The 20,883-nt window shown below is 45.1% G+C and overlaps 1 long non-coding RNA gene across 2 annotated transcripts; it reads right to left on the bottom strand.

Annotated features, from left to right (window-relative positions):
- Positions 1-723: 723 nt before the first annotated feature.
- Positions 724-12,903, bottom strand: LOC144370347 (uncharacterized). 2 transcript variants are annotated; one of them, XR_013430339.1, is made up of 2 exons: positions 12,690-12,903; positions 724-840 (listed from the first exon to the last, which is right to left on the bottom strand). It is a non-coding gene; the product is annotated as an uncharacterized LOC144370347 (long non-coding RNA). The 2 variants fall into 2 exon arrangements; XR_013430338.1 differs by lacking the exon at positions 724-840 and adding an exon at positions 10,445-11,780.
- Positions 12,904-20,883: the final 7,980 nt, after the last annotated feature.

Genomic DNA, 20,883 nt, shown 5'->3' with positions numbered 1-20,883 from the left:
TGTGTGTCCTCATGAGAACCCTGAGGTGCCCGTTTCCATGACTCTGTACACTATGCTTTGCTTTGCTTCACATTCTCTATATTGAAGAAGCTGGAGTAGAGCAGCTTTCTATTTCTCAGAAAGATTAAATTTAATCTCAATTAAAGGAAGACCTTTCTAACATGTGGGACATGAGTAGTCACATTGGGTCTGGCCTTGTGATCCTCAGGTGGCGTATTTGTCATCAAATATAGCAGTTGACCTTGTGGGGAGGATCAGTATTCAGGGTCAGTACCAAGCAGCAGAGAACTCAGCCCATCACAGGTCGAAAGCAGAGCACTGCAGCACCAAGGGAATGGGGTTCTTGACTCAGCTAACCATTGGCGAATTAGGCTAAGGCTTGTTGAATATTTGTTGATACTTGCCCTCAACTAGCTTTGAACTATGAATAAATATATCTGAGCCGCTGGCTCCGACAGAGGGCAAGATGGAAGCACCCAATAGAGAATACTATGAACCAATGTTCTTTTCCCTGGAAGTGTCTTTCTTACTCTGATTTTTCTACTCCTTCCCATTTGCAGGCCCCACCTCCTTGGCCATAGGACCCAAGTCACCACCTGGACTGGCCCATCAGGAAACTCAAACTTCCCCAAAGAAACAAAGCCTTCAAGGTGGAGAGGTGTTCCATATGGAGACCACCCAAGTGGAGGAAGGGGAAAAGAAAATCAGACACACTGGCATGCGGACTGGTCCACACTGTTTATTTTTTGCATTAGCTTCAACCAAAGGAGGAACGGTAGTTTTATTGTCTCAGTGAGACCCTCGATATCATTCATTGTCTTCTGAAGAGACTTCTGGTCACTGCGGAATAGAAGAAAAGATACTCATGCTCAAATTCCATTCCACTGTAAAGTGCACAAAAAGAGTACTACCACATGAAAAATTCATGTGTCAGGAAAAAGAATTCTTGAAAGAATGATCACAATTTTTATTACATGTTTTGGCCATGAGTCATTTATTCTCTTTATGATTTTTTTTTTTAATTTCTGGGGAACTAAAGTAGAACTTGCAAATGAGAAAAGTTAACATTCTTCACTTTTAATAAAATATGGGTGTGTTTTATAAACTAATTCATAGATCTTACATCTTATTAGCTTCATCTCTTTAATTCCAATCTGACAACGAGAATAACTGCTCAATAAACTTAAGATAATACTACTAACCTGAATAAAAAACAGATTAATAATAAGATTTCATCAGTTCATCTGTCAAATCAATACTTAGGAATTAATTGTGCATTGTCAATTTCATTTTAGTTTACTTAGTACTATATATTTGGGTGCTTCCCTATGATTTTGATCTAAATATATAAGGAAATAATATTTTTAGATTGCTATAATAAAATCTGTCAAAGTTATGTTTATTTTTATGGTAATTTCTTTCTCTTCCATTTCAAAGTGTGAGGGAAAAGAAATTTATCTGTTCAAATTCTATTTTATGTTTTGTTTTAACAATTACCAAAAGTCTTTCTTGAATATATATATATATATATATATATATATATATATATATATATATATATAATTTCTGGAATAGGATGATTATGATAAAATGTGAGGATACAACTAGAGTAGTAGTTACAACACTAACTCCATATGCAATGTGAAGGTCAAGAGTAATTACTCATTCATAAGTATTTATTGAGTATATTCTCTGCATGGTACTACCTATAAATTGGTGATGAGCAAAATAAATATGGCCATTACTTTCAAGTAATTTCAGACTAATGGGAGGGTAATGCTTTTAGGAAACAAAAGTCTGAAAGAATTGCAGTGTTTAAGCACTCTATCATAATTCCCTTGGTGACAGGGACAGAGACTGGAGACAATAAAGATCTTTTTTGTCTTAGTTTGGAGGAAGTAACTAATTTTCATATATAAAAGTGTGGTTATGTTTGGAGACATCAGAGGACAATAAGGTAATAAGGGATATAGAAATACTGTGGTTTGCCTAACTAATGGGGTGATTTCCATCAGGAAGGATAGAAACTATGTAAAGTTTGAGGTGTAACCTAAAAACTTAAGCTGCAGTTATAAAGAATGCTCTGGGAGAGCAGTAAATTGAATGTAACTAAAAGAGATCACTTTAAGGAAAAATACTAGACAATACAAGAAAAGAAAATGCTACAAGGGAGAAAGGAATATAAACAGACATACAAATATCTGAAAACTTCCAAAAGATCAGGAATCATGCCTGTGGACCTTGGGAACCTAAAACTTAGAAAGAATTCAGAAAGAACTTGTTAACACAATTATGGGAAGTTAAGAGTGTATGACGAAAGTAGTTTTCACTGTATATATGTTATAGTCTCTTAAGTTAACTCCTCCTAAGTGGAGTCATCATTCACTGCATTGTCTATGTTGAGTTTGTGTGTATAAATACAATCCAAACAAAGTGACATAACACATTCAATTAGTGTAACCCACCCAGGAAGCTCAGCCCAGGCTGTGGGCTTGAACTCACCAACCCTTCAACCCTGAATAGCAGCAATGGGCTGCTTGGTCTTGTGGATATGATGTCAACCCAGATGCCCTTGTGCACATCACTCAACAGCTGGCTAGGCTTTCCTATAGTGCAGTGCAGGGGTTTAGAGTCTCCAGGACAGGCTTGGACTTTGTCACAGGTGGGCTGGATATGGGACATCATATCCAGACTTCCCATTTGCCAGCTTCCCTCTCAGGCATGAAGTGGTCTTGAAACCTGCACTGCTGGGCCTGGAGGGAAAGCTGGTCTTGAAGTGCTCATTCAAGTCCTGGGGTCCACACTGAAGCCCAGGGTTAAACACTGTGCATCTAAAACACTCACTGTGGAGCCTAGAGGAGATCTGCATGTATGCCTGACCTGACACCATCACAAAACCCACACTCTGGTTTGATGGTAACCTGCTTGATCTGAGCTGGGCAATTTTCCTGACCTTCAACCTGGCTAAGATATTCATTGCTAGCTAAAGGGGCTTCCTAAAAACTCACGTATTTGCCTCCATGGCCTTGCTCTTGCCCCGCAAATGTATGTAAATTTTATTGTTTCTAGTTTTTCTGACTCTTTTTATGCACCTATCTTGCTTTCTGATTAGATGTCAAAGAAAGGTGTGACATATGTTCATGGTAATGTGTGGAGCTAGACATTATGCAAATTTGGAATAACAACATGTTTTGTGTGTGCAGAAGATTGAGCCAAAGGTGCTCTTCCATTGGGCTTTACAAAAATCTTTTACTTTTTATTCTAAGACAGGGTCTCACTACTTTTGGGATACTACCCTAGAACTCAACAACTTCTTGCCTCAGCCCCTGAATTACTGGGATTATAGGAATGCACCACCACACCTGGATTGACTAATAATTTTTAAGTCCCTTTCCCTTATTTCTTAAATTTGAACCACATATTTTAGAGGAAAGCCTCATCTTCACCACGGTATGGAATGTAATCTCCCATCGAACAGCATGGTCCAGTGCTGCCTGAGAATCTGGGCTAAGCACTGTGTGTCCTGGGCTCACTAGGTCACTTCTGGTCATCATTACTGGGGGGTGGATGTGGGAACATGTATAGATTGGGACCTGGAAGATAATGTAGCTTTCCATCTCTGTTTAAGACAAGCAAGTGGCCAATGAGCCAGGAGGCCCTTGTGACTCTCAAGATCCTACCTCTGTGGTTAGGTCATTTATCATCCTTTGTGCTCTGTCTATTCCTCCAGTTGCCAGCATAGCACCAGCCCGTGGAGGAGAACCAGTTGCTACCCAGGAGCCCTGCCTTTCACCTTGAACCCTCCCATCAAGTGCCCCAGGACAGTGTTCAGACAAGCCATTGACCTTCCCTCTCCACAGCCTTTGTAGCACTACTCAGTGGTGAAAATCACCTCCTACAGCACTGGTCAATCTCTTTCCTCCTCTGTGGCTCCAGAACTCCAGGTTCACAGGCAGGTTTCTATCCAAATATGACAGATGAATCCCTTCCCTTCAAGGCAATGGAATGTGTGAGAGGAAGGTGATTCTGGTACCAGGGGGTCAGCCCATATGAGAAGACAGAGAGCCTGATAATGGCTTGTCTTCAAACACAAGGAAATGGTAACTGAAACAGTGGGGGAGGTCCTGGGTGTGTGGGAGAAAGAATGCTATGAAACCGTGGCTGCCTCTCCCTGAAATCTGAAAAGTTAGAACAGCAGAGCATCTCCATGCCCAGATAAATAAAGGTTGGCCCCAGGTACTTCCCCTATTTAAGGGATACTGGGCTCCTTGGGTGACCCAAAGCCTGAAACTAAGGGACATACAATCCAATTCATGAACCATCACACATGGAACTCCCTGACAGTGCCAAAAAATGACTAGCATAGGAGGGTAGAGGTGCTTTGATCCTCAGACCAGGGCCAGTGGTCCCCCCAAACAGGCTACTATCCCCCAACCCAGCAGGACTGACAACGTATCAGCTAGATTCGAGGAGCCCACTGCCCCTTCTAGCCACACCAGCCCATGATTTCCCAAACACATTCGTACCATCCCCACTACAGCTATCCTATGTACCAAGTGCCCACTGGGATCCTGCCAGCTAAGTGGACCCACCCTTCCTTTCACTGTGACAGGAGCCTGCATCCTTGGAGATACACAGCTTAAAGGCGTAATTGCCATTAATGAATCTCTTGGACAGATGAAGATAGTGGGGTTGGAGGTTTGGTAGGAAACAACCTGCAGCCCTCCAAGTCCAGACAAGACCAGCAAAGAGACGGACTGCAGCTCACAATACAATCCCTTGTAGATCTTTGAGGCTTTCAGGGTAGCCTGCCCTCCACCACTTCAGCCTCGTATGGTAGGGCATGGGGGTGCAGGTCTGGGAGATGTCTTTGGAGGGACCAGCCTCCTCCATGTGCAGGTTCTCACTAGGCCACCCCTCTCTGCCCTGCCACCAATAGCCAGGCAGTTCATGACAGGGGAGTTGCGATTCTTCCCCTGTCTGGTCCCACTGGTTCTCTTCCTTGTCCCTCCATATCTGATCAGGCTTTGGGCACTAGATGGGGTCACCAGCCTCTTGACCCTGAGACATCTACCTCCTAGTCCAGGTGAGTTCAGTTTGCACCCCCGCCTGGAGGGCAGATTACTTGGCCAGTGAGGACAGTGTTTGGGTAAGAGGGTGTCACCTGGTCATGCAGCATACATGGGATGGGGCTCTAGCATACATGGGATGGGGCTCTCCAACAGGGTCATGTTCCATCTTCTACATCCGGCTTGTGGCTTTTGCCAAAGTTGCCATGAATTTAGGCACTGGAGTTGGGTTTTCAAAATAAAAGGAGCTTTCTGTCTGCTCAGGACCCCAGAATGAACAAGGGGAAATGTAGAAATAGCTCACCATGCCCTTTGAGAGCCCTGCATTTTGTCCAGGAGATGTACTCAAAGCTGCTTGCTGTGGCCATTATGCCAGGTGCATGGGGCATGGAGAGGTATGGGGTTGGGGACAGGAACAGAATTCAGGTGCTACCCAGTGGGTGTCCCTTCCCCACCAAGCACCAGTTTCCAATCCTGATGCCTCTTCCTTCCATGCACAGGCTCATCTCCAGTGCTGGTTAGATCCTTTCCTACCTGCAGTTCTCAGCAGCAAGTGCTCATCTGTGCCTGTGAAGGTGAGAGGGCCCCTAGGCTTTGGGAGCCACAAAGGCCACTGCCTGGCTGAGTGGTAGTGTTCAGGCCTGTAGGCCTGGAGGGGTCCACAGCTTCCTTGGGAGGCAAGTTCTGGCTTCTGCCCTCCAGGATCCTTGGGCACCAAAGCCATGAGAGTGACTCTAAAGTCTGCAGAGGAGGAGTCCAGCTCCTTACCTGGGTGACCAGGTCCACCACTGGGCAGAAAAGATCACTGTGGCCAGGCTCTTGTACTCTGACTTCTCACACTAAGAGATGCCACCGCAGCTGTCCAACCCTCCAGGAGATTGCAAAGTCTGCACACTTCCTTGGCAAGAGGGTATGTCCCTGCCCTGCTGCAAAGGTCATCAGAGACATTATTGGAGAGCTGGATCCTAACTACTAGAGGGGCATGGGACTGAGTGGGGAAATTTTCCCAAACCAGGAACCTACCCAGAGCGTGGGTACCCAGCCCACAGATGAATTCAGAGTTTAAGCACAGCCAACCCTGGTCAGCAATCCCTGAACCTCTAGTTGTAGGTTTTAATGATGAAAATAGAATATAAACATTAATAACACCCTCATCCTTAAGATGAATAAGCTCTCACTTGATATTCAAAGGAGAAAATAACTTTAGAGAAGTTCAATTCCATAGAATTTATCTGAGCAAGCAGAAATACAAAAATCAACAACTGGAATGACTGGATTCTCTGAAAGCCCTCACAATCACAAAATGTCCATGGAACTAATGTGTGCAGTGCCATGTGGCAGTATTTACGAACTGAAGTGAGGCACAAAATCCTTTCCTTGCTTACAACAATATTACGACTCTGCATTGGCCAAGTTCAGCTGCTGTACTTGTCTGAGCCAAGGCTATTCAAGAAACGAGGCTGTCAGTCAGTCAAACTACTAAATTGTATTGCAGTTTTCAAAAGGACTCAGTTTGAGTCCCTACATAGGTTTGCCACTGATGTCTGCCTGGACAGCTGGACCCTTGGAGACTCTACTGCTGCACAGTCTGAACAGCCAAGCCTGAGCCTTGCTTGCAGTGCCTCTGGGCCCCACTGCAAACCTACTGGAGGACCTGCCAGAGAGCGCACCAAATGCATAAACTGTGGTTCCATCTAGACACTACTTGGTGGTAGGAGGGAACTGGACCCTACCTGTGCAAAGCCTGCAGCCTCTACACTAAGTTGAATGACCTCAGTGTGCCCCGCATCAAGCAGCAGAAGCACGCGCCTTCATCTTGGTGGCTAGGACTATCCCATGACAACTGGCACACCACCATCATGACCTTATGGTGCAGAAACGCTGAAGGCAAACCTGCGTGCAATGCCTGTGGACTCTATCAGAAACTCCATGCAGTGCCTCAACCTCTTCCTATGAAAAAAACAGGGAATTCAAACCAGAAAACCAAAACCTAAAAATAATGAAGTCAAAGACTTGTTCTCCTAACAGCAATAATTTGGTTCTTGTGACTCCAACTTCTCTATCTTCTAACTCAGAGGATTACAGCAGAACTACTTCCCCTCCAACAGTTCCAATAGCCTCAGGGACAGGAGCCCCTGTGAGGTCTGCTGCAGGAGAGGGCACCAACCCTGAATACATCAAGCTCCATTATTCAGGTCAAATGGGCTCCACATAGGCTTCAGTCTGGCCTTGCCAGCTGAAGTCACGTCCTCAGTGGGACAGGATTCCTATTGTGCTCTGGCCCTGGCCTCAGCCCTTGTGACAACGAGGTGGGGAGGGATCCACCCAAGAAGGCCTTGCACCTCTTGTGTCTGAATTTGTCCAGCAGCCCAGACTGTGGGGACCATGTAGACAGTGCATCCCACCCATGTGTGATTTCCCCAGGAGGCTTGCTAAAGAGAAAAAGAAGATGAAGCTCCTCTAGGAAAGGGCCAGTGTGTGAAAACATGGCCTGCTCCATTGGGCCAGGGACACTTCCAGCCAGTCTGCCACAGGTTGGCTCCTAAACTGCTTGCAGAAACTGGGACTAGGAACAGGGCCAATTGCCTGCTAAGGAAAATGCAGAGATTCTTTCCAACAAAGTTCTATGTGAATTGCCCCAAATCATGTGTTTCTTCTGATCAATTATTTTGATCAATCAATATTGGTTATTCCAGAATTTCTGCACACCTCTTCCACATGCATATTTCACAAGCATTCGTGGAGAAGATCATTGGAGGCTGTTTGGCACAGTCTTGAAGACTCAGTGAGTTCCTGGCTCTCTTGTCAAAATATTGTTCAGTTTGCAAGACTGAGTAGTGACTCCAACAGACTCTGCGACTGATGTTTCTCAAAGGTCATCTTGCCTGACTAGTTTGAGGTCAGCTGGAATTTGTGCATAGGTAGCAAGCAAGATATTATTCTTCCATGCATATATTTTTTTAAATAAGTGAAATTTCCATTACAACAATCAGAGTGAAATCATTTGCAGAAGGTGGGACAACATTTTTATAATGAATGTAAAAATTTACCTTAATGTTACTTTAAATAATTTAAAAGAATAATATGAACTTAAACCTTCTTATTCTTCTTTACATTTATTTTGCATTTCTATATTCCTGATTGTTTAAGAGAACTATTTCAAGAAAAACCTTTTTTTCAGAAAATTTTGCTTCTTTCCATTTGTTAAGAATTTTTAAACAAGAATTCCAACATATGCCCTTTCTTTTACTGTGGAATATGTACTGGAAAAATAGCAACAGAACTTTACCACCTAGTGAACAACACTTGTAAATATTCTAAGCATCTATGAATGCTCTGATGCAGTCTGTATGGTCTGCTAACCCACAGGCTGGTAAACATTAATTTTTTTAAAAAATGCAGTGTCATATGGAAACCTATTTTGATAGAATTTTTAAAATAAAAGGATATTGTTTTTTTTCTGTAGAAAGTGATATAAATTTTTTTATTGTGCACCCTTTTTTTGTTGTTGTTGTTACTGTGACCCAAATCCCTAACAAGAACATCCATCGTAGAAGAAGAAAAGATATTTTCACAATATCAGAGGTTTCAGTCCATGATCAGTTGGCACCATTTCTTTGGGCCAGAGCAGAGGCAGAATATCATGGTGAAAGCCCATGACAGAGGAAAACTACCCTGTCCCATGGCAGCAGGAATGCAGAGAGACAGAGCAAGCTCCCAGGGAGAAAATGTAACCCACAAGGGTGGGCGCCCACGACAACGACCTCCTTCCTGCTGACTCACATCACCTGCTGGCAGTTACCACCAAATACGTAGTCCTCTCAAATCATCCACTCAAAATCATCAAGATTTGGAGGTCTGGGGTTATGGCTCAGTGGTAGTGCACTTGCCTGGCATGTGTGAGGCACTGGGTTCGAATCTCAACACCACATATAATAAAAATAAATATCTATCAACAATTTAAAAAATTAATAAATAAAAATAAAAGTATTTTAAAAACTCAGGATTTGTTAGGTCCACTGTTAGGCCACAGCACTCACAATCTAATCACTTCACTGTGAGCATTTCTGCACTGTCACCCGTGAGCTTTGGGGGACAACTCACACCCAAAGCATAACGCATTTTAATTACCAAACAGAAAGTGGTTTTGCTCAGTGTCTACGTAGGTTGATCATCACCAGATCATTGATGATGTAATTCTGTCTACCTTGTGGCCTGGTGAAACTCCTTTCCAGTATTCCCATGGAAGTTACATCAGACCCATCCAGCTCACCAGCACACTAGCTAATATTTACACCCAATTAGGTCCCATCACACGTCCCATTTCCAAGGCAGTAGCATCAGGCACCACGACTTACTGAACGCAGGAGTTGTTCCTGTGCCCCCTGGAACCTTTGAAGCACAGCTGCATTTTTGGATGATGCTTCTCTGAATACAAGAGTTGTTTGCTGTTCAAAGCCCCACACTGTTTTTGTCTTAGGGACTGTGGTGCATCTTCATGCCGCAGCGCCCCTTCAACTAATGCTAGAGCAACCCACACTGGAGCCTCCCAAGGCCTTCAGGGCCACAGACAGCAATGAAACAGCCAGGTGCTGCATGAAAGGTAATTTTCCAAAGACTTAAGAGCAAAAAAAATCTGTTGGAGGGTGGTGCAACATCAGTAAAAGGCCAATCGAGCACATGGTTGCCTTCTTTCTCCACAAGAGGAGTGTCTACAGTGGCTTCACATAATCTTACCCTTGATGTAACTCCAAACCTCTTAAATTCTTCTGCCAATTTGTCTGCATTTGCATTGGCTAGATCCTGTGTAGGAAGGAATCTTCTTTCATACACGTGACATTCATTGGAGAAAAGATAGTTTCTTCAACAAATGATGCTGCGAAAACCGAAAATCCATATGTAGAAAAATAAAATGAAACCCCTATCTCTCACCCTGGTTGAAATTCAACTCAAAGTACATCGAAGACTTAGGCACTAGAACAGAGACCCTGGGTCTAGTAGAAGAAAAAGTAGTCCCATGTTGGCCGAGGAACTGACTTCCTTAACAAGACTCCTAATGCACAAGAAGTAAAATCCAGAATCAATAAATGGGATATATTCAAACTAAACTGTCTCCTCAGTAAAGAAAACAATCAATAATGTGAAGATAGAGCCTACAGAATGGGATGAAATCTTTACCACATGCACCTCAGATAGAGAATTTCCAGAATATATAAAGAACTCAAAAAACTCAACACCATAAAAAAAAAAAATAACTCAATTAATAAATGGGCTAAGGAACAGAACAGACACTTAACTAAGAAGATATACAATCAACCAACAAATATATGAAAAAATGTTTAACACCTCTAGTGGTTATAAAAATGCAAGTCAAAACTACTCTAATATTTTATCTCACTCCATTCAGAATGACAATCATCAAGAATACAAGCAATATTAAATGTTGATGAGGCTGTGGGAGAAAATGTACAGTCATACATTGCCCGTGGCCTTGCAGATTGGTGCAAACATTACAGAAAGTGGTATTGAGATTCCTCAGAAAACTGGGAATGAAACCACCATTTGACCCAGCTATCCCACTCTTAGGTTTATACTCAAAGCACTTAATATCAGCAGACTACAGTAATGTAATCACATCAAAGTTTATCAATATTTATCAATTCACAATAGATAAACTATTTAACAAACCTAGGTTCCCTTCAACAGATGAATGGATAAGAACATGAGGCATATGCACACAATGAAATATTACTCAGCTTTAAAGAAGAATGAAATTATGGCTTATGATTTCATGACCAGTATGATTCTACATCACATACAAACCAAAGAATGAGAGGCTATACTCCATTTATGAGTCATGTGTCAAAATGCATTCTATTCTCATGCGTAACTAATTAGAAAAAAAAATTAGAAAAAGTAAAACAAAGAAAAAAACTGACTATGTTTATATTATTTGATTCTCAGTCACAAAAGGGGAAAAAAGGAAGATAAGTAACCACAATCCTGATCTTCCACATGAGTACTGCATTGAAATGAATAGGTATTGGGCTTGGTTGAATGTGGCATATGTGCAAAAAGTGATATATATCTTGACACACCACGTCCTTCAATCCTCAGATTGAGAAATGTGTCCCAAGTCCTAGGAGGCTTCACAGCAGCTGAAGGATTCCAGGACTGGGATGTGTCCCACTCGTCCTTGAAGCCATACTGTCCCTGCTTGAGGCCAGGACTGCTTGCCCACAGGGCTGCAAATCTGGGTGCAGTGGGTGGTCCTGCCTGCTGCATGAGGAGCCTGGGAGACTCTGAAGGCCAGGTTTTCCCAGTCCTTCCACACCTAGTGATTCACTGACCATGGCCCTGATGAGTTGGGGTTGGACAGGCAGAGTGGTTGTCAGTCCCTGCAGAGTAAGAGATTGAACCTCTCTAGTGGCATCTCCATCAGGGACATAGTGGGCAGCCCCCCACCCCAGTCACACACCCTGGTGCCAGCAGCACCTGCAGCCTCTGCGTCTGGATAAAGGAGACACGGAGCCTCATCCTGGCAGCAGGAGGAGCAGCTATGGAGTGGTGATGGATTCCCTGGGAGAGTGTTCTGGGGCTGCTTCAATGAAATACGTGGATTGTCCCATCCTCTTGTCTCCACTTGTGAGCTCACACAGGAGCAGCCTCTGCGGAGCTCCCCTCAGTGTGTCTGGTTTCTTCCTACATCATCTGCCAAAATAGTGAGCCGGGCACTTTAGAACATGGGCACCCATTTGTCTTACTCTGTATCCAGCCCCCGAATCTCACACTTCCCCTCTTCCTCTTAGTATCCTCTCATCTCCTTCTTCCAGGAAACTGGATTCTGGTGCAGGAGGTTCTCCTTCTCCCCTCATCTCCCCACAATGGTGGCGTACACACACTCATCCCACACAAAACACTCCTGAACTATCCAGTCCTCGCTGTGCCCTGTTATCCAGATGTTGAGGGTGAGGAAGAGAAGGTGATGATGCTGCTGCACATCCTGATCCTGCAGAGAGTGGGTGCACTGCCCTCCCTCCACCTGACAGATGACAGAACTTTGTCTCCTGGCTCCAGGTTGTGCCTGTGAGAGTTCCACCCACCACCCCATGCTCTGTCCTCCTGCCTTCTGCCATGCACAGACACAGCAAGAATGCCCTCAGCAGTCCAATGCTCAGCACCTGGATCTGGGACTCCATGGTCTCCAGAGCTGTGAGAAAGGAATTTCTCTTTCTCTTAGATGACCATCCCCAGGTAATTTGTTGCAGAGCAGAAAGAGTCTAGGCAGAAATAAACACTAATCCCAAATAAGACCTCCTGGGCTTGTTGCCTGAGAGGTCATCACCAATCAGAGCCCAAGGCTAGATGTTTGGGTGACAAGGAGAGAATGAGCTCATCTCCTGACAAAGGGCAACTTTCCATATAGAGCTAGAAAAGGTGGTAACACAGCACACTCAAAGGTCATGGAATCAGATCTCTTGACACAAGGTCATTAAGATATGAAAACTATAAAGAGACCTGCATTCAGACATATATTTTTGGATTCAAAACTCCCTCCCCAGGTTCAAAAGCAGCAGTGTCCTCCAGCTCTTACAGAGACCTGCTCCCTTGGTGTCCTACCTTCAGTGTGTGACTGTCTAGTGGGTCATCCCATTCACTGCTGAAGACAAAGATACTCTCCAGGATCCAATCCTACAAAACAGAAACAAACACCAGGTGGCTACAGAGTGGCTCTGCCATTGCTCCTACTGCTGAGTCAATGCTGGGCCACACAGCATCTTCTTGCTCTGACTTCTGTGTTGTCAGGCCCTCTGTTGGGCACAGAGTCAGGACAGGGATGGGCCACCACCCAACAATGGCAGCCACCTCTAGGACTCTAGGCTTCCAGATCCTTCTTGCTGATTAGGACGAAAAGCCAGCCAAAAGAACCCGCCAAAGATCCATCAGCAGCCCAGGAGCCCAATATGGAACTGACAACAGGCACTGACAATCACCTGACCAATTGTAATCTGGCACATTTCCCTTAGGGGCTATATAGGTCCCTAGAACCACACCACTCCTGCTGCAGATGCTTCTACCTATGCTAAATAAACTGATCTCTGGACAACTTGGTGTATATGACAGCAGAATGCATTGTGATTTATCGTACACAATTGCAGCACAACTTTTCATTTTTCTGGTTGTACACGATGCACCATTTGTGCATTCATACGTGGACCTAGGGTAATGATGTCCATCTCATCCCACCATCTTTCCAGCCTCCATTTCCCCCTTCCCACCCCTCCCTCCCTTTGCCCCATCAAAGTTCCTCCATCCCCCCTTCTCCAATTATGGATCAGCATCCACTTATCAGAGAGAACATTCAGCCTTTGATTTGAAATAGCTGCAGAGTCCTGCGCTTTCCTTGGCGGCTTGGCGGCCGAGTGGCCGACCAGCCAGCAGGGGGCGCACTGTCCGCCGCGCTCCCTCCCAGCGCCCGCTTCCGCTAACGGAAGCCTGGACGGCTGGAGGCTGCGGGATGGCGGTGCCGCTCAGGTCCCGCTCTGGTCGCTACCTGCGCTGCCCGGGCGCGGCATCCACTGGCCCGGCCTCACGATCCGCCCGTCGCCGGCAGGTGTGCAGAGCCGGACCGGCCGAGGCGGCCATTTCCGCGGCCTGAGACCCGCGGCCCGCGGCAGCTCAACCAGAACTTCGGGCGCCTCTTTCCCGCTAGGACGCTGCCTGCCCCGCGCGCCAGGGCGGCCGGCGGGCAGGTGTCCTCCGGGAGGAGCCTCTGGGACCCGCGGCGGGCGGGGATGGCGCGCAGCAACCCGTGTCTCTCTTACCTCTGTCCCTGTGGTGCCCGCTGATGGGGACTGGGTGCCGCCTGGGGCGCCCTGGAGCTGGGGAGGGGCGGCGGTTGAGCGCCTGAGGGAACCCGCACCCACCTGTCCGCCGGCGCGGGGTGGGGGCCAGGTGAGTGGTCAGGGAGCATGCGTGGGCTTCAGGTGGTGCAGAGGGAACACCGCGGGCTGTGCCAGTTGTGCCTCCAGGCAGGAGCACCAGAGGATGAACCACAGGCCTTGCTTGGCTGCCTCCTAGCTTTCCCTGAGGATGACCACTCACTCTGAAAGCTCCTTTTTCCACTGCTTCCTTTTGTACCTGGGCAAACACTTTGTCATGAGCCATGCTCTGTGATTTGTGTTTCTAAGTTTGATTATTCACTTTCTATAGATCAATTATGAATCTCTCCAATTAGGACTTTAATGTTTTTCTCAAAACTCAGTTTTTGTTTTTGACCTACAAGCAACCCAAAACTTAGCCTTTGATGCATGCCTTTTTCTTCATTAATTCAGCTAAGAAATATGTATGGATCACCCACTGTGTGCATTGTGCTGGGCACTGTACTGGACACCCTCCATGCATATTTGATTAAGGCCTAGGCTTTTGCATCACATGTCCTTTCAGTTTGGTGGAAAAGAGAAGAGAATCAATTGCTCATTATCTTTCTTGCTTGGCATGATCTCAGCCAATACTCTCAAATTTCACTTTTGTTCAAGGATTCTGATTCTTGCAAGAACATTTTAATTTCTTTGGGGAGTTCATTTAGTATCTGAAATTTTGTGTGTATTTTATGCTGCCTTTCTATAATATGCCTTTACTGGCTTTTTAAAGTGCACATATGTAACTTTTCGGGAGACAAAAATGAGGCCTTTACCTATAATGGGGTCCTGTTTGGTTTTTAACACAGTATGCAGTGTGGTTACTGCTGAAGCTGAAAACCTGGTATTCTTTCTCAGTAGTGGTAATGTTTTTCTGGCAATTGCCATACTAGGCCTTTCACATTCTTGGAGTATATTGGAACTTTATGAATATAGAAATGTTTAACAGGCTTCTGACTTTATCCCATGTAACACTTGAATTGAGAGTCTCTTGTTTTCTTTGTATATACTCATACCCCAAGTTCACAACTTAATTTTGAAGTTTATCTTTCATTTGATGAACTTTTCCCCCTCACAAAGATTCCAAGTTTTTCTCAACTCATGAAGCCGATGATACATAAACAACTGTAAAGAGAACCACAAACTGAGATGTGTTTCTCTGCTATCTTCATCTAGACACAGTTATGTCTGTCTCCTATCCTACCCCACCTTGGCCTTATGATAAAAATTCATAACCCAGCAGAATTACAAAGTGTTAAGTCCACAAATAATTGCCAAGTCCTGTTCAAAGTCATTCTTTCTCACCTGCCTTTACCTGTGCTTTGATTTTGAATAGCTTGTGCTGTTTTGGAGCCTTCGTTTCTTAAAAGTTAAAATGGACTGGTAGAGAATAAATACAGCACAGGAGGAGAGATTTCAGTGACTTAGTCACAAACCAACACAAAATATTTTAATGAATGAATGGGATTCAATTGTCATTTTGTAAATGATCATCTTTCTTCCTTTTCTGGTAGGGTTTTTAGACCCTGAGGAGGAATTGGAGCTGATCCACATTATGGGAATGGAAACCACGGAACCTGAGCCAGACAGTGCAGTGCAGCCTGCCTCTTGTTCTGATGACCTTAGATGCCAAATGAGACTCTGAGAAGATCACTCCATTGAAGACTGTTCTAAGAAAAAGCAGGATCAGAAGAGATTGGGAACTCAAAGAGGTCTTGAGACCAATGTTAAACACTTTGCTAGAATCTGGATCAGTTCATGGGGATTTTAGATCTAGAGACGAGAGTGGTGATGAGAGCAGTTTAGTTTCCATGAACCTATGGAAATGAAACCTCTGGAAATTAATCCATCATGTCCAACAGAAGAAAATGATGTATCTGTCCTGATTCCTGTGGGGGACCAACTACCAGAAGCCCGTCTTTCCACTGATGTTCCAGAAAAAACGGTTCCAATCCAAATCACAGCTTTCCACCAGAAACCACGGGTGAGACAGTGGTCCATTCGACCACAGGGCACTTCCAGACTGAACTTTTTAAAAAATTTATTTATTTGTTCTAATTAGTCATACATGACAGCGGAATTCATTTTGATTCATAGTACACAAATGGAGCACAACTTTTTATTTCTCTGGTTGTACACAAAGTAGAGTCACATCATTCGTGTCTTCCCATATGTATCTAGGGTAATGATGTCCATCTCATTCTACCATCTTTCCTACCCCCATGGCCCTCCCTTTCCATCCCTCCCCTTTGCCCTATCCAAAGTTCATCCATTCCTCCCTTGCCCCCTCCCCCATTATGGATCAGTATCTACTTATCAGAGAAAACATTCACATTCAGTTTCAAGTGATATTCCTACTAGCCCCGACTGCATATGCATTGTAATGGATTGATTATATTCCAGGGATTTTTCAAGACAACAGATTTGGACATTTGGACATCAGTGATAAATTGAGTACTGAGCTCTTCCAGGACAAAAGTGAGGAGGCTTCCCTTGACCTAGTGTTTGAGCTGGTAAGTCAGCTACAGTGTCACACTCACAAAGAGAATGGAATTGAAATTTGCATGGAGTTTCTGCAAGGCACTTGTATTTATGGCAGGAATTATTATTCATGCTTAGAGCACTGTATATTGTTTTTCCTATTTCAAGAAAATTTACCATTTGTCAAAGAAACCAACTTCCCATTTAAAATTGTCTGTTAACTATGAAAGCTGTATACTTGAGTCATTTGTATATCTCTTCATACTGTAGTGGTCTTTCCTTTGTTATTGACTGATACAGTACCCTGATTACAAGGTTATTTTGTACTTGTCTTAATACATTAGTATAATAACAACTGCTTAAAAATAAACTAAAATAAAAGTACCATGTGAAATTGATGATTACTGTAATCAAGCTAATTAACATATCCACCCACTCACATATGTGTGTGTGTGTCTGTGTGTGTTTGTGTTTGTGTGTGTGTGTAGTGAGAACACTTTCAAGCAGAACAATTAAAAATTTTTTTTTAGTTGTAGTTGGACACAATACCTTTCTTTTATTTATTTTTGTGTGGTGCTAAGGATTGAACCCAGGACCTCACATGTGCCAAGCAAGTGCTCTGCAACTGAGCCATAACCCCAGCTCACAGAGCAGCAAATTTAAGCATACAACAGAGTGTTATTCACGGTGGGGACCCAGTTGTAGGACAGATGTCCAGAATTGGCTCATGCTGCATCACTGAAGTTTTGTACTCTTTGGGTAACAGCTCCTGTTTTCCTAAACCCCGAGCTCCTGGGAACCACCATCCTGCTCTCTGCTTTTACAGAGCAACTGGTTTTGATTCCACACTTCATTGAGGTCATAGAGCACGACCTTCTACATTTGCTTTTTTCACTTAGAATAATGTCTCCTAAAGCTCATTAGGGTTTCAAATCACAAGATTTCCTGCATTTTGAAGGCAGAATATTGTTCTGGGTGTCAAATGGTTGACATGTTTTTGTATGTGGACCTAATCTTAAAACACCAGTTAAGAAAATTAATGAGATTTTTTTCAGAAGTGATTTATGAAACATTACTTTTATTTGTTTTAGTACCAGGAATTGAACTCATGGGGGGTTAACACTGAGCCATATCCCAGCGCTTTTTGTTTGTTTGTTTGTTTGTTTGTTTTCAAATTTTGAGACAGAGTCTTGTAAAGTTGTTTAGGGCCTTGCTAAATTGCTGAGACTGGATTTGAACTTGCAATTCTCCTGCTTCAACCTCCCAAGCTCTGGAAAGTAGTATAGAAATCCCTCAGAAATCTTGCAATGAAACAAGCATTTGAACTAGTTATCCCACTCTTTGGCATATACCCAAAGTACTTAAAATGGGCATACCATAAGGATGCACCCACATCAATATTTTTTGCACCTTAATTCACAATAGCTAAGCTCTGGAACCAACCTAGGTGGCATTCAACAGATGAATGGAAAAAAATACACACACATAAACACAGGAATATTTCTCAGCCATAAAGGATGAAATTATGACATTTGCTGGTAAGCAGATGGAACTGGAGATGGAGACTATCATGCTAAATGAAATAAGCCAATCCCAAAAAACAAAGATTGAATGTTCTCTGATATGTGGGTGCCAATGCACAATAAAGGGGTGGGGAGGGAAGAATAGACTTCATTGGATAAGACAAACGGGAATGAAGGGAAGGGAAAAGCGATGAGAAAAGGAAAGATAGTAGGATGAACCAGATGTAACTTTCCTATGTTCACGTATGGATTCATGGCCAGTGTAAATCCTCATCATGTACAGCCAAAATATGGGGAGTTATACTCCATGTACCTATAATGTGTCAAAATGCATTCCACTGGCATGTATAAGTAAAAAGAACATAAAACATTTAAAATCCATCTGCCAGAGGCTTTACCAGGGCCTATTCTGGATCACAGGGTGGGCAGTACATGGAACAGCGGTGTCAGAATGGCCCAATGAGCGCAGGAGGAATTGTGTGGTCCATGACAGGAGGGTGGGTCTGTGCACATAGTCAGTTGCCTGCCTGCTGGACCCCATTTTGCACTGTTGCAGTGGTCAAGCAGAGTCTTCTGGGCAACCAAGACACCTGCAGGGACCGAAGGAGGGGGTGACAGAAGCAGCATTGGGTGGTGGGGTGGGACATGGTTTCCACAGATAATCTTACTTCCAATAGTCCCAAAGGTGTGGACAAGTGTCCCAGCAAGGATGCAGGGTGGTGGCAGCTGCCACATCTAAGCCCCGTCAAGGTTCCACAGGATGATAGCAGCTGGCTACCTGGTTGTGTGACAGGGTGTTGGTCACTGTAAGTCCAGCGTGTGGACCACTGTACCCCACAGGAGAAGATGGGGAGCGTGTTGTGGCAGTGACAAACAGACACCTGTCCCTTTGTTTCCTGCCTTTCCAGAGGGAATGGGGTGTGTGCCCTCTGATCCTTAGCCTGCCTTCTCCATTTCCTGATCCCAAGGTGGAAGCAATATGGGTCTTTGCAGTGCAGGGTCCAGCAGAGGTCACAGCTGGGTGTGGTCACAGTGATGCAATAGGCAGCAGGGACAGCAGACTACCATGCACCATGGGGCACCTAGAAGAGCATGTCCCTACACTGGTCCACAGTGGAAGCAGCCAATGTGAGTGTCAAAGTCAGAATTGTGCCTTTTCCACTGTTTCTTAATTAGAAAACACAAGGATGTTGGACGTGCTTTATGTTTGGATATGGAGTGACCAGGAGAGAAAAGCAAACACAAAACCATCAATTGCAAAATGAAACACACCTATCCCACTCCTCGAGTTGTGCCTGAATGACTTAATGTGACACAGCCACATTAATGTTTATAGCAGCTCAACTCACTAAATAGCTAAACTATGGAAGAAACCTAGGTGCCCTTTAGCAGATGAAATGGAAAAGAAAATGTGGTATAGATACACGATGGACTATTACTCAGTCATAAAAAAGAACAAAGTTATGACATTGGCAAAATAAGCTAATCCCAAAGAACCAGAGGCTGAATGTTTTCTGTGATTTGTGGATGCTAATTCACAAAAACGGGGGAGGGTGCCTAAGGAAGAATAGAAGGGCTTTGGATTAGACAAAGGGAGGGGAGGTGGCATGGGAGTAGGAGGGATAGTAGAGTGAATCAGACATTATGAGCTTATGTGCATATATGATTACATGACCAGTGTAATTCTACAACACGTACAGCTGGAAGAATGAGAAGTTATACTCCATTTATGTATGATGTATCCAAATACCATCTAGTGTCATATAAAACTAATCGACTCTGGATGGGTACAGTCATGTCCAGTAGAACCCTGGAGAGATTTTTGGAGCCACGTGGAATGACTGCCTAAGTAACCCAGAGGAAAGCAGCCTCAGAATGACCCTCTGGAGGGTGAGAATAACTGTGCGGTGGGTGTGGGAGAAGAAGCAGCGCAGAGTCAGGAGGAGCCTGAGCTCAGACCAAGTGGGGGTGGGGGTCTCTTCACCCTGGAGCCTTCCTTTGACCAACCGCCTTGGCCCAAGTCCTTTCTGCGTCACAGGTTCCATCCACACGTCACAAAGGCTAAACTCCAGTTCAGCCTTTGGTCCAAGGAGGAGCTGGCTTCTCAGCCAAGCTGCTCTGTGCTGACCAGCGTTGGACTAGTGTGGACTTGTGCCTAGTGACGAGCCCCCGTGCCCTCCATGGGCAGTCTTCTCACCAAGTGCGGTCGCAGGCTGCGCCGCAGGGCCCTGGTGGCCCGTCAAACTCCCCTGCGCCTCGCCCGGGAGGCTCCCTATCCTCACAGGGCCCACCCGGCTGCACCTGCCGCTCCCCCCAGCCCTGCCAGCAGGCGCTTCCTCCAGGATCCCCGACCTCCACCTCGGGGGCCTCCTGCTGCTGGCAGGGACAGAGGCCCGCTCCTCTGTCGGGGGATCCTGCTGCCCGCGTCCTGGGGGCCGTTCCCCAAAAAGCCGGTGCTATCGAGGAACAACTCCCGGATGTTCGGCCCCTGGACAGCAGTAAGGGTCCCCCCTCCTGGGCGCTGGCCACTCCTCCTGCCTCCAGTTCCTCAGCTCATCCACCAAGCTGAGGGGCCCATGACAGCTGCTCGCTGCCCTCTTGGTGCGCCTAAGGAAGCCGAGCTCAGGGCCCAGGAACATCCAGAAAACCGCAAGACCCATCAGGAGGAGGAGCAGGAGGAGGAGGAGGAGAAGGAGGAGGAGGAGGAGGAGGAGGAGGAGGAGGACGACGACGAGGAGGAGGAGGAGGAGGAGGAGGAGGAGGAGGAGGAGGACAAGGAGGAAGAGGAGAAGTACGAGGAGGAAGAGGAGGAGGAGGAGGAGGAGGAGGAGGAGGAGGAGGAGGAGGAGAAGGACGAGGAGGAAGAGGAGGAGGAGGAAGAGGAGAAGG

Source organism: Ictidomys tridecemlineatus, chromosome 14 (genome assembly GCF_052094955.1).
Source record: "Ictidomys tridecemlineatus isolate mIctTri1 chromosome 14, mIctTri1.hap1, whole genome shotgun sequence".
Classification (NCBI taxonomy): Eukaryota; Metazoa; Chordata; class Mammalia; order Rodentia; family Sciuridae; genus Ictidomys; species Ictidomys tridecemlineatus.
The sequence above is the reverse complement of the archived record's forward strand: the minus strand, read 5'-3'. Positions and strand labels throughout refer to the sequence as shown.